The sequence below is a fragment of the Suricata suricatta genome, chromosome 4 (genome assembly GCF_006229205.1).
Source record: "Suricata suricatta isolate VVHF042 chromosome 4, meerkat_22Aug2017_6uvM2_HiC, whole genome shotgun sequence".
In the NCBI taxonomy this organism is placed as follows: Eukaryota; Metazoa; Chordata; class Mammalia; order Carnivora; family Herpestidae; genus Suricata; species Suricata suricatta.
This window is the reverse complement of record NC_043703.1, coordinates 85,419,452-85,432,712: the sequence shown is the minus strand read 5'-3', so window position 1 is coordinate 85,432,712 and position 13,261 is coordinate 85,419,452. Positions and strand designations below refer to the sequence as shown.

At 41.6% G+C, this 13,261-nt stretch overlaps 1 protein-coding gene and 1 long non-coding RNA gene across 5 annotated transcripts in view; one reads left to right on the top strand and one right to left on the bottom strand.

Annotated features, from left to right (window-relative positions):
• IL1R1 (interleukin 1 receptor type 1) overlaps positions 1-13,261 on the top strand; it is a 70,383-nt gene that overhangs the window by 16,456 nt on the left and 40,666 nt on the right. The window contains exon 1 of one of the 4 annotated variants that reach the window (XM_029937120.1): positions 12,884-13,023. The exons of the other annotated variants lie outside the window; for them this stretch is intronic. The gene's annotated coding sequence lies outside the window, so the exon portion shown is untranslated. Of the gene's footprint in view, positions 1-12,883; positions 13,024-13,261 lie in introns of those variants that run through there. 4 annotated transcript variants of the gene reach the window in all.
• On the bottom strand, positions 10,131-13,175 carry LOC115289716. Its single transcript, XR_003907773.1, has 2 exons — positions 12,651-13,175; positions 10,131-11,019 (listed from the first exon to the last, which is right to left on the bottom strand). It is a non-coding gene; the product is annotated as an uncharacterized LOC115289716 (long non-coding RNA).

Genomic DNA, 13,261 nt, shown 5'->3' with positions numbered 1-13,261 from the left:
TTCCTATGTTTAGAACCCTCACTTCATCAAGGGTGACAAACACTTAGCTTCAGGTCTCCATATTGTGAAGTCCTATTGGTTGAGTCAGCTCCCCACCTACCCTTAGAAAGTTGTCTTTATGCCAACAACCTACATATTCATGGCTAGTGCTTGATGAGACAAAACAAAGATAGCTGAGAAAACTATAACCAGTTGTGAAAGAGGTGGGGCAAAGAAGATAAATGTTGTTAAATGGAAAGGATCAGGAATACTGAAATCAAGTATAAGGACCTTCAACATTCAGAGTTAAGTCATTCATTCATTCATTCATTCATTCATTCAATAAATAATTGAAAATGAACCTACCACATGTCAGACTTTCTTCTAGACTTTCTTCTAGTTCAACAGTGAAAAAACGCACCAAAACCCTACCCTCAGGGTACTTACATTCTGGTATGCATAGCTGGTCAAGAAACAGGATCACAAAGTAATAGAGATAATGAGTTAGATATGAAACGTGCTACGAGGCACTGGTAGGGATTTCAGATACTGTAGGGGTGTGTGTGCATGCTCTTGTGTGTGCTCGTGTTCATGTGACATCCAATGGCCTGAGATACTATTTGGTATGAGGAAGGAATTTATTTGGCAATAGTGATTTGGAGTTTAGTAGTGTAGAAAGAACGGGAAAAAGATATTGAGGTTGTCAAGACAGGAAATGATTCAAGTTTTGGTAAAACTTTTTAACAATGAAAAATGAAGAGCAACAGAACAAATTTGGCATGGCAAAAATTGAATTTCTGAGCTTACGTAAGGAACGTTGAGAAACTTCTGGTTGCAAAGTGACCTTTTGTTTGTTTTAAGTCCTTCATTATCCCTGAGGATTGTTTAAATTTCAGTCCCTGACAGTTCCTCACAATATTGACAAAATGTATTGTTCGATCACACAGAGTCCAAGTTATTTTACATTTCACACTTGATTACTTTAGACTTGAGAGTTTGTGCAGAAATATTCAGCTTTTTAAATGTGGTTTTGTTTAGTATTTTTGGAATGAGGAATTTATCAGCTGTGGTGAAAAGTATATACTCTTTTAGCCAGAAATATGATCTCCTCTTTGCCAGAAAACTCCTTATTCAAAACTGACATCAAATTGGGCACTTATGCCAAATAAAATTTCTGTATTTACTTATTTGCATATTATTGAGTTAAAATACTGTCTGGTACATTCATTATCTGTGACTTTCTCATTAACTCTTTGATATAACTGGACAGTTATTTTTTCCTTTTTGTATGTTCATTTCTTTTTAGAGAGAGAGAGAGAGAGAGAGAGAGAGAGAGAGAGAGAATCCCAAGCTGGCTCCACACTGTCAGTGAAGAGCCTGATGTGGGGCTCGATCTGACGACCATAAGATCATGACCTGAGCAATATCAAGAACTGGGTGCTTAACCAAGTGAGGCACCCAGGCACCCCAGGCAGTTATTTTTATACCTATTTCTTAGGTTCATAGATCCTGAATAATTTACCCAAATATAATTAGTGTATGCCAAATAACAATCATCTCTATTATTGACTATGTATTAGACAATGTTTAAATGCTCTTTACATATTAACTTTTTCAGTTCTCACAATAACCTAATACAGCAGGTATAATTCGTTATATATATATATATATAATTTAAAAACAAATGGGAAAAGTTGCATTGTTTTACATTTTTCTGGAAATATCTTGAATATTTGGTTCAACAGAGGACAGATGAATTCTCAGATCTGCTTCTAATCTTTGAGATACACATCATGCAGCTTCTGGACACTCCACTGTGTGCTTGTGAGAGAATGTGTATGAAGAACATATAATACCATCTTTGAATTATTATTAAAATAGTTTTGACCCTGTGGACCTCTAAAAAGGATCTCAGAGAAATTTGAGAGCCACTAGTGTAAACTATTTCTTCTCTTTAGCAATTTATTGGAGCCTTCATAGAATTCCTCTCAACTTCTCCCTCCTGATGCCTGTATTCAACCAGTCACAAACTCTAATAGTCCTTTAAAATTCTTGGGTTTCGCAACCCTGGGGATAGATAATTAGGTTCTTTGGACTCTATATGTCTTCTTTCCTCCTTCTTTCTTTTCCTTCCTTCCCTCTCTCCTCCCTTCACTATTCTTTCCTCTCTTCTCCCCATGGCACAATCGTTGTCTCTATGCCTCTGGGACCCAGTGGTTGCCAGACTGCCCTTTATCTGACATCATTCACAATTTCCTTCCTTCCTCAAAAGTCTCAGTTTTGGCTAACATTTATTAATTCTGTGTTATGTTTTAGAAATCTTTCAAAAACTCTTCCAAACAAAATTAAAAGGAAAAAATACTGAGATGTGTAAAGAATTTTAGACATGTTCCTGGCCAACTGTCATATTTATGAGTGCTGGAAACTGTGTAGCCAAATTCTTCTGCCAGCCAAGATTGACTAGTAGAGTCTGGATTTACTTTCTCACAACAGACAACTAAAGAGCTGTATAAAATACATGAAACCAGGGCATTTAAAATACTGGACATCAGCCATTGAAGAACAGGGACCCCTGAGAGACAGGAAGAAAAATGAGGTGAGCCCTATGATTGCTCCCACTTATTGACATGAGAGAGCTCCCAGGCTATGGAAGGGGGTCCAGCCATTTCCATGGGGAAGGGAGGTCCAGGCAGAGCTCAGCAAACTTATTGAATTGAGATGGAGCTGAGGGTCAAGGGAGACCCAGGTGGCTGTAGTTCACAAGAACAGATGCCAGAGAGGAGAAAGCCTCAATGAGGAAGAATGTCAAGTCTGCAGGGGCTCCCCCTTGAGAATTCAGCAGACTATGGGTCAGCCCATGTGTGAGGGAACTACCTGAGGCCGAGGCCGGAAATGAACCACCTACAGGATTAGATGAAGTAGCAGACAGCAAGGCCAGGCATAATTTCTGTTCCCAACAGTCAGAATGGAAACTTCATAACTTATAGGCATTTGATAGAGAACCAGGATTGTGTTTGAGCAGTGGGGTGAAACAAGCCCCACACTGAATGCTGCCATGGCCCTGCTAATGAATCATAAGGGCAACACCCGAAATAATAGAGGCACTTCCGAGAGCTACAATGCGTCCTTGAACTCAAACATACCAAGCATCCAGCAAGTTAAACTTCACAATGTTGGCATCTAATAAGAAATCACTGTGCAATGCAAAGAAGTAGAAAAGTAAGGAGGAGAAAAATCAATCGGTCAAGATCAACTAAAAAGCAACACAGACCAAGACATTCAAACAGTTATTATAACTATATTCCATATACTCAAAGCAGTAAGTAGAGGAGTGGAAGATGTTAAGTAAAGGAAAAAAGGCCCATCTCTAACTTCTAGAGATGAAAACTGCAATGTCTGAGATCAAAATATACTACATGAGATTCACATCAGATTAGATGATGCAGAATAGAGTAATGAATTTGAAGACACAACAGTAGAAACTATAAAAATGAAACAGATGAGATAGACAAATAAACAAAAGAACAGAGCATCAGTGAACTGTAGGGTAATCTCAAGCAGCCAAATGCGCATATAATCAAAGTCCCCAGAAGGAAGGAGGAGGTCACAGAAGAAATATTTGAAAACAATGGCCAGAACTTTTCCAAATTTGACGAAAATTACAAGCCCATTGATCCAAGGAGTTCAATGAACCCCGAGAAACAGAAAAAAATACATTATGTTCTTTGATAATCACATTGCTTAAAACCAGTGGTAAAGAATAAAATCTTAAAAGCAGTCAGTGAAAGAACACACAGAGGAAGAAGGATGACAAGATGACAGATTTCTCACATAAACAACTTAAGCCAAAAGGCTTTAAAGCATTGTCTCTACACTTCTGGAAGAACGTGCAGTCAACCTCGAATTCTATATACAATGAAAATATTATCCAAAAACAAAGGCAAAATTAAACTGTTTCAAACATACAAACCCTGAATTCATTACTGGCAGATCTACACTACCAAATATTAAAGGTAATCCTGGAGCGCCTGGGTGGCTCAGTTGGATAAGCATCTGGCTTCGGCTTAGGTCATGATCTCACATTTCGTGGGTTCGAGCCCCGCGTCGGGCTCTGTGCTGACAGCTCAGAGCCTGGAGCCTGCTTTGGATTCTGTATCTCCCTCTCTCTCTGACCCTCCCCTGCTTGTGCTGTCTCTCAAAAATAAATAAAAAACATTAAAAAATTTAAAGGTAATCCTTCAGGAGGAAGGAAAATGATGATAGATAGAGATCCAGAGCTATCAAGAGGAATGAAGAGCCCTTGAAATGGCAATGAAATTATGCAATAAATTTCTTTAAAAGAAAATGAACTGTTCAAACAGAATTGGTGATAGTGCAGTGTGAGGTTTTTAACATACATAAAAGTAAAATGAATGACCCACATAGCACAAAAGCCAGGCAGGAAAAGATGGAACTATAGTATTGTAAGTTTCTTTTCTTTAAATTGAATTATAATGGATATACAATACCATATAGTTAAAGATGTACAACATAGTGTGATGATTTTATACATCAAGACAGAATCACCTTTACCTTCTCTCGCCGTACAAGGTTATTCTAATATTATCGATTATGTTCCCTATGTTGTGCTTTTAATCCCCACGACTTATTTTATAACTGAGAAGTTTGTACCTCTTAGTTCTCTTCACCTGTTTTGCCCGTCCCCTCACTCTACACCACTCTGACAACCACCAGTCTGTTTTCCACATCTGTGAGTCTTTCCATTTCGTTTTGTTTTTTAGATTCCACATATAAGTGAAATCATATAGTATTTGTCTTTGACTTATTTCACTTAGCATAATATCCTCTAGATCCATCCATATTGCTACAAATGACAGGATTGTATTCATTTTTATGACTGGGTAACAATCCATTGTGTGTATATACCACATCTTCTTTACCCATTCATCTATCCATTCATCTATTGATGGACACTTGGGCTGCTTCCACATCTTGGCTCTTGTAAATAATGCTGCAATGAACATAGGGGTGCATGTGCCTTTCCAAATCAGTGTTTTCATATTCTTCAGATAAGTATCAAGAAGTGGAATTGCTGGATCATAGGATACTTCTATTTTTAAGTCAGGTTCTTACATGTGGAATGATATATATCACTTATGGAGAAATTTTCAGCATGAAATGCCTATTTAAAAAGGCAGAAAAGTGTTAAATCCATGACCTCAGCTTCCACTATAACTAGAAAAAGAAAAAAAAATTACACCCAAAACAAGCAGAAGATAAGAAGTAATGAAGATCAAAGCAGAAAACAATTACATAGAAAACAGAAATATACTAGAGAAATTAATGACACTGAAAGCTGATGCTTTGAGGAGAGCAGTGAATTGATAACATTCTGGCCAGCATTATCAAGAATAATGGGAGAAGACAGAAATATCAATATCAGGGCTTAGGTAATATCACTGCACGACACTACAAATATTAAAAGGATAATGACAGAATATTAGGAATCAAAATTATGTGAAAAACATTGACACTTAAATGAACTGGATAATTTCTTTCAAAGATACAAACTACCAACCTCATTCAAGAAGAAATAGGTGACTTGAATAGCCTTCTGTCTATTAAGGAAATTGAATTTGTATTGAAAATCTTCCCACAAAGAAAACTCTAGGTCTAAATAACTTTCCTGGTGAATTCTACCAAACACTTAAGGAAGAAATAGTATCAATTCTGCACAGAATTTCCAGAAAATTGAAGAGGAATACATATTTCCCAACTCTCGAGTTCTCCCCAACTTTTTGAGGTTAGCACTACTTGGATATCAAAACCAGGTAAGATATTACAAGAAAAAACTATAGACCGATATTCCTCATGAAGAAAGACATACAAATTCTAAACAAAATACTAGTAAGTCCATTCCAACAATGTATAAAAACACTAATACATCATGGTCAACAATGCTTTATGCCAGGAATTCTATGTTGGCTTAGCAATGGAAAGCTGATAAATGCAATTCATCATATTAATAAAACCAAAAAAGAAAAACCATATGATCATCTCAAAAGATGCAAAAAAGGCATACGACAAAAATCCCACATCTATTCCTGATAAAAATTCTCAGAAAATTAGGAGTAGAAGTGCGCTTCCTCAACTTGATAAAGGGCATCTGTGAAAGACCTACAGCTAACGTCATAGACTGAAAGCTTTCCTCTAAGATTAGGAACAAGACAAGAAAGTCTACTTTCCTCACCTCTTTTCTGCATGGTACTAAAGGATCTAGCTGGTGTAAAAAGTCAAGAAAAAAAAATAAGAGTCATCCAGATTGTAAGAGAAGAAGTAAAACTATTTGCAGACTACATGGGGGTTTACATAGAAAATCTTATGAAATCAATAAAATCTACTAGAATTCATAAGTGAATTTTGTGATCACAAGGTCAATATACAAAAATTGGTTGCATTTCTATATACTAGTAATGAACAGTCAGGAATTGAAATTTAAAAGCAATACCCTTGAGGTACTTGGCTGGCTCAGTCCGTGGAGTGTGTGACTCTTGATCTTGGGGTTGTGAGTTTGAGCCCCAAGTTGGGTGTAGTGATCACTTAAAAAAGGGAATTTTTAAAAAGCAATATCCTTTATAATCAGTGATATCATATCAATATTATTGATATCATTTTCATATGAATAATATGAAAAACTTAAGGATCCATCAGAAAGAAGATGTATGAGATCAGCGTGCAAGGTGGTAGCAATGACAGGCGCTGCTCTACCCATGAGCCCACAGCGTCCTGGGCACTGTTCTTGTCCGTGGTCTCTGCTCCCTGCCATGCCTGGCTTGGGTTTCTCTCTCTGTAGATACCATTTCAGAGTCTTTCCCAGTTGCTGGTGTTCTCTGTGTCCTCCAGGGACCTACCTCACTTCTTCCACACAGAGAGCAGGGAAAGTAGAGAAAGGGCTCAATACTTTCTAAGTACTGTGTTTTACTCCTGATTTCCTCTCCTTTTTCCTGGACAGCATGGGGTAAAAACTCTCTTTCAAGGACACATAGGGCTTTCCTCTGCATTCAAAATCTTATGCACAGGGACTCGTTCCTCATGCTCTTAGGAAAGCCTGGGCTCGAGGTGTCACCTACCTCTCTTCTCCTTGGGCACCTTCTCTGAGATTCTTTCTCTGTGTCATTATTTTCACATCCAGATTGGGAAGCCACCAAGTTCCTTGACAAGCACACAGTATGTCAAAGCACCAGGGCAAAGTACTGTAAATGACTTTTTCTTAGAGAAGGACGAAAAGGAATGACAAAAATGTAGTGTGGTAAGATTTTACAGTGCTAACATAATTGTCTTTTAAACATTGTCTTTTTTTTTTAAATTGAAAAGAAATAAATATTCTGCTGCTGATTTTATGACAAAAGAATGGAACAGGTGTTAACATAGTCTTTGGAAATTAGCAGAGTGATCCAACAAATATGGTACTCCTGAGTCTGGCCAGATTTCTCTTCTGCTTCTCTTATCAGAGGTAGTGGCTTGCTCTTTACTTTTCTAAGTATCTTTGTCTTTAGAGGCTTACTTTGATGGTTGCACTATTTCTTGGAAAACCATCAAATAACAACACTAGAGGGGCACCTGGGTGGCTCAGTCAGTTAAACGTCTGATTCTTGATTTCGGTTCAGGTCCTGATCTCATGGTTTGTGAGTTTAAGCCCTGGAACAGGCTCAGTGCCGACAGCCTGGAGCTTGCTTGGGATTCTCTCTCTCTCAAAAATTAATAAATAAACTAAAAAAAATGACAACACTAGAAACTAAATTATTCTTGCAGTTAGCACTTGCTGAAAAGTACAAGGTAATAGCTACTTCTTTGACTCAAAATAGTATGTTTAAAGCTAAACCTATTTCACTATCCCATAATTCTCCTTTTCCCTTTATTTGCTGGTGAGATTGTCATAATAATAATCTTCAGAAAGTCTATAACTGGACAGTGGTCAGAGGTGATACAGGAGAAGGGAGGTTAGGTGTCATTTTAATTCGAAGAGACCTTGCATTCTGTATGGTACAGGCCAGGGTAATGGCAAGTTGTGACACACTTCTGAGTTGGGTCATTGCCTCTTCTATCCATTACTGTGTCCCAGACTCAATGACTTAGAACAACAATGTATTATTATCTCTTATTATTCTGGGATTGATGGGACTCCACTGAGTGGTTTTCTGTTGGGGACTCTCCTGTGGATGTAGTTGGCTAGCAGCTGGCCAGGGTTGGCTGGCTTAACATCCAAAATGGTGCTCTCCGTGGAGAGCTGGTTCTGGCTGTCTGCTGGGGTTGTGGACTGGAGTACCTCCACGTGGCCTCCATGTGGTTTAGAATTTCTAATAGCATGGCAGTCTCAGGATAATAACACGTCTTATCTGGCAGTTTTGGGGACCAAGAGTGAGTGTTTCAAGAAGCCTAAGAAGAAGTTGAAAGGTTTTTGATGATCTGGCCTCAGAAGTCTCAGAAAGTCAATTCCACCTTATTCTACTGATTGAGATTGATTGAGTAAGCCAGCGAGACCAGCCCAGATTCAACGGAGAGGAATTAGACTTCACTTCTTAATTGGAGAAGAGAAGAATTTGCAGCCATCTTTAATCTACTACAGTGATAATATTAAAAGGAAACCATTTAGAGAAGATAAACTTGAGTAGCGTTTAGAAAGGATCAAAGGTTGAAAGGCTGCAACATGAACTCTGGATTTTGGAAGGTGCTTATGGAAGAGAGAAAATGACAGATTATAGAAACTTTTGGAGAACCAAAGATGGTGGGACCTCATAGGAAAAGCATTTAAGGCAGGCAGGTCTTTCGTTATGTTTAAAGATGAGATTAAGGAAGACCGTGCTTTTGTTATGTGTCTTTTACATAACTGAGGACAAAGGTTTCAAAAGGCCCTTCTTGGAGGCACCTGGGAGGCTCAGGTCAAGATCTCCCAGTTTGTGAGTTGAAGTCCCCCAGTAAGGGCTCTGCACTAAGAGCACAGAGCCTGCTTGGGATTTCTGTCTCCCTCTTTATCTGCTCCTCCCCTCCTTGCTCTCTATTTTTTCTCTCCGAATAAATAATAAGCATTATTTTGAAAAGCCAGCCCTTCTTGGATGATGTGGGAAGCTGGTAATGGCTGCCTTTTGGGTGGTGATGGCTGGCTTGGCTACTCGTGCTTTGAGTTTCATGTATTCAATCAATGATCGAATAAAGAGTTGGCATAGGAGAGAAAGAGGCCACAAGTCAGGTTCCACTAGGTGCAGCAGTTCTTGGAAGCCACCCCATCTACCGGTCTCTGGAACTTCTGTGCTGGTTTGTTAGCATGGAAAAACACCAGGTGGAAGGAGCCACTTGCACTCAGTTGCTCTTTTTTTAAATGAATTTTATTTTAATGTTTATTTATTTTTGAGAGAAGAAGACAGAGTGTGAGTGGGAGAGGGGCAGAGAGAGACAGAGAGAGAGAGAGAGAGAGAGAGAGAGATAGAGAGAGAGGGAGACATAGAATCCGAAGAAGGCTTTAGGCTCTGAGCTGTCAGCATAGAGCCTGATGAGGGGGCTTGAATTCATGTGGTGAGATCATGACTTGAGCTGAAGTCAGACACTTAATTGACTGAGCCACCAAGGCGCCTCTCCGTTGCTTTCACTGAGCAAGATTAAAGCTGCAATTAGAAGAAAAGTTGGCCAGGGTGCCTGCCATATTCGTCTTTTTGTCCTTGTCTTAGAAAGGAAGTTGAGAAATAGTTTATTGCTGTTGGCAATTTTATAATATTTTACAGTTTCTCATCAACTATCATCTCTGGGTCACATGTGGCTTTCTGATTGGTAAAGGTCTTGCAAAGTCGGAGGAATCTGAACAGCAAGATGATCAGAGAAGCTCACAAAGAACTGCTTAGGAAAAGGGACAGTCCTGAGCCAATGAAAATGGACGAGTGGCAGTAATGGGAGGTATGAGACACAGATTGAAAATGTGGTCATTTGGAGGTCAGGAGATGGAAACTGTGCGAAAGGAACGAAAAACTAGGCTGTAGAAGGAAGTCCATGTAGGACAGTGGTTTTCAAACCTATCTCAAGGAGCACTGTGGTTCTGTGAGCAGTTACTGGCAGTTCTATAAATAACAAAAACAGGCGTAGCAAGAATCACAGAGGCCCTGTGTGCATAGATGTCATTTTATTTTCCACAACCGAAGTCAACTTTGTTCATGGATCCTCATTGCTGTCTCGAGTGCCAGAATAAAAAGCTTGCCAGTTCAGAGTGGCTTAGTCTCCACTGGTGTGAGAGTCAGCCTCCTCTGTTTGGAATAACTTCCCTTTCTGAACCCCCTTGGTCCTGGTGGACACTAACTGGAGTTCTGTCCATAGGTCATCCTCTGGGCTTACAGACCCCAGCTGGGATCACGCTTGCCCTGGTGTCCCCAGCTGTAAGGGGCGCTCAGTATCCGTCTTCTTACCCCTTGGCATCTCCCTTTGAGGGTCTGGGGACTCTGAACACTCTAGGAGTGTTGTGTAACCATTTGTGAAACAGTGTGTCCTCAGGCCCAGGGAGTTCCACTGTCACAGATGTCCCTTGGTATAGACCATCCTGGACACAGGGCTTTGCTATGACATGAGTGGTTTCCAGGACTCTATTCCTTGTGCATTAGTAGATCTCTTCTCAAAGATGGTCCCACAGTTTGAGCAGCTTGATAGGAGGGGCATACACTGAAAATCCTCAGAGGATATGGTCTCTTTTAAGAAAGGTGGTCTGGCCGTGGCAAACGGTCCAGGCTTCCAGATGACAGGAGTCTCAGTGATGGGTAGTAGTGAGGGAGACACTCTCCAGAAGGTGCCATCCAGACTCTGGATGTTATTTCCGTTTCTCATAAGTTTTTGTGAACCACACATCTGTCATCATCTTCACGGAGGCGTGTGTCTTAGAGCGAAGCACACACTCGCATTCCGAGCATTTGTGGGGTGCTGAGACCAGAGCGTCCAGGGCGACAATCTCCACATTGTGAGCTTTCAACCCAGGGATGAAGCAAGACATGTGGATGCACGAACCCGCTAGGAAAGGAAACAAAGGGAAGGAAGGGTTCGAGAACCTGGTCAGCACGGCTGAGTGAGGGGGGAGATAAATTCAAAGTGCCAGAGACGACAGTGGTTAAAGGTAAGAAGGGCAGGTTTTCAAATCCCATCCTCACAATAAGGGGTGTGTGTGTGTTCTGTCCAGCTCTAGGGGCCCAAGTGTCTAGCAGGATGTTTGGGGTAAGGGTGGGTGAGAGGCATCAGAATATAAAGGAAAAAAAAAAAACAAGGAAAAGAGTAATTTTAATGCTAATTTTAAAATTTAATTACATTTAATTTTATTAATTTAAATTTAATTTTAGTTATAATGTGATTTTAAATTTAATTTAATTTAATTTTAATGTCAACACTATTCTACAGACCAGTTTTATTTCCTCCCTGTAAACTGTTTAAAAACCTTCCCTAAATGAATGGTGAGCTAGGTTTGCGCTCACTGGTAATCCCAGCTCTGCGGCACTGAGCCCGGCCTGCTCATTCCAGCTTTCATTAACTGCCCCTGGGACGCATGTGCTGAAGCAGCTTCGGGTGGAGGGCTCACCGTAAGGACATCTGGATGGAGGCTCGGGGGAACAGTTGTCTCCACCCCTGGCTGCACTTTGGAATCACCTGGGAGCTTTAATAATACTGACATTTGGGCCTCAGCCCCAGAGATTTTCATGTGACTGATCTGGGCATCAGTGGTCCAAACCTCTCTTGATGATTCTGATGTATAATCAAGGTTTTGAGAACCACCACTCTGAAAAGGAGCACTAAAGAGATGGGGATATCTGGTGGATTCTTTTTTTAAGCTATTTTTTTAAGTTTATTTATTTATTTTGAGAGAGAGAGAGGCAGCAAGTGAGCAGGGGAGGGACAGAGAGAGGGAGAGAGAGAATCCCAAGCAGGCTCAGTGCTGCCAGCACAGAGCCCCATGTGGGGCTCAATCTCATGAACCTGTGGGATTATGACCCCAGCTGCTGAGCCACCCAGGTACCCATGATGAATTCTCATAATACCATGTCACTAGCCCGGAGTTAAGCCTGTTCCTTGGAGAAAGAGGAACCAAATACAAGTGCTGGAACCAGATAAAATTTAAAAAAAAAAATGAGACCTCATCATCATACCAGGCCACAAGTCAGTGTTAGGGTTGATGAGATATTGCTGTTGGTTTCTGTATGCTTTCCTCAGGCCCAGAATTATCTGGGCCAGTGGAGGCCAGGGTTCTTCTCAATTCTTGGGTTTCTGACAGAGATATAAAGCGATGGGTTAGGGAAACAAGCACCTGCCCAGCCTGGAAGGGATACAGGAAGGGGGTGTGTATGTGTGTTCTGTCAGGAAGGATGCAATCATCATTTACCCAATGCCTCCTTGGAGGAGGATGGCTCATTAGGTCCTCCAAACAAGTCAGGGGCCAGGCACTGGCTGGAGGTACAGAGTTTGTGAAAGGGAAGAGCAGCTTCCAAACCGGCTATTGGGTTTGGAGCCCAAGCCAGGTTATGCTGACACCCCAGCGTCTTTCCCTCCCCGCACCAAGGCCTGACCCTGGCCATTCACTGCATTTCTGTGGGTACCAGTTCTCATGTGCAAAATGAGTGGATGGGAGTAAGTGGGTATTAAGCTTAAAAGAATACCTGGTCAGGCCAAGAAGTCTGGTGTCAAGGCCATGCCGCCGATAAGCCGCTTTTTCATCGGGGCACAAAACAGTAACAAGTAGCGAGTGACTCCTGGGTCAACCCTGTGCCTGGCGCTGGTTTACGGTATTAATTTATGTAATCTCGCCAACCACTCCATGATTCCTTTTCGCTGAAGAGGAAACGGAGGTACCAAGAAGTTGGTGACTCGTGAGTTTCCACAGCCAGTGTGAGAGCAGGGGCCTGGCCTCAGGCTCCAGCGGCTGATCTGGTCTCTTGGGCTGGAAAGTGGGTTTGTCTGGGACCTGAAAGTCTCCAGCTGCATTAGCTGAACTAATCACGCCCAGGGCCCCTGCAGTTGGGGGCTGGCCAGGTGAGTCGTCCCAAGTCACTTCGGGTGGGACCACGGTCGCTGCCCCTCCATGATGCGGGAGCCCAGGGCCCCGGGGAGGAACGGGGCAAGGCGACGCCCCCGGCTTCCCGGGGTAGGAAGCCGGGCACCCGCCCAGCTCTCTCCCGCCCGAGCCAGGCCCGCCCCTCCGTTCCGCCCGCTGCGTCGGAGCCGGAGCCTGAGCGGGAGCCGCGCCCGGCAGTTCCAGGCAGCGGGGGCG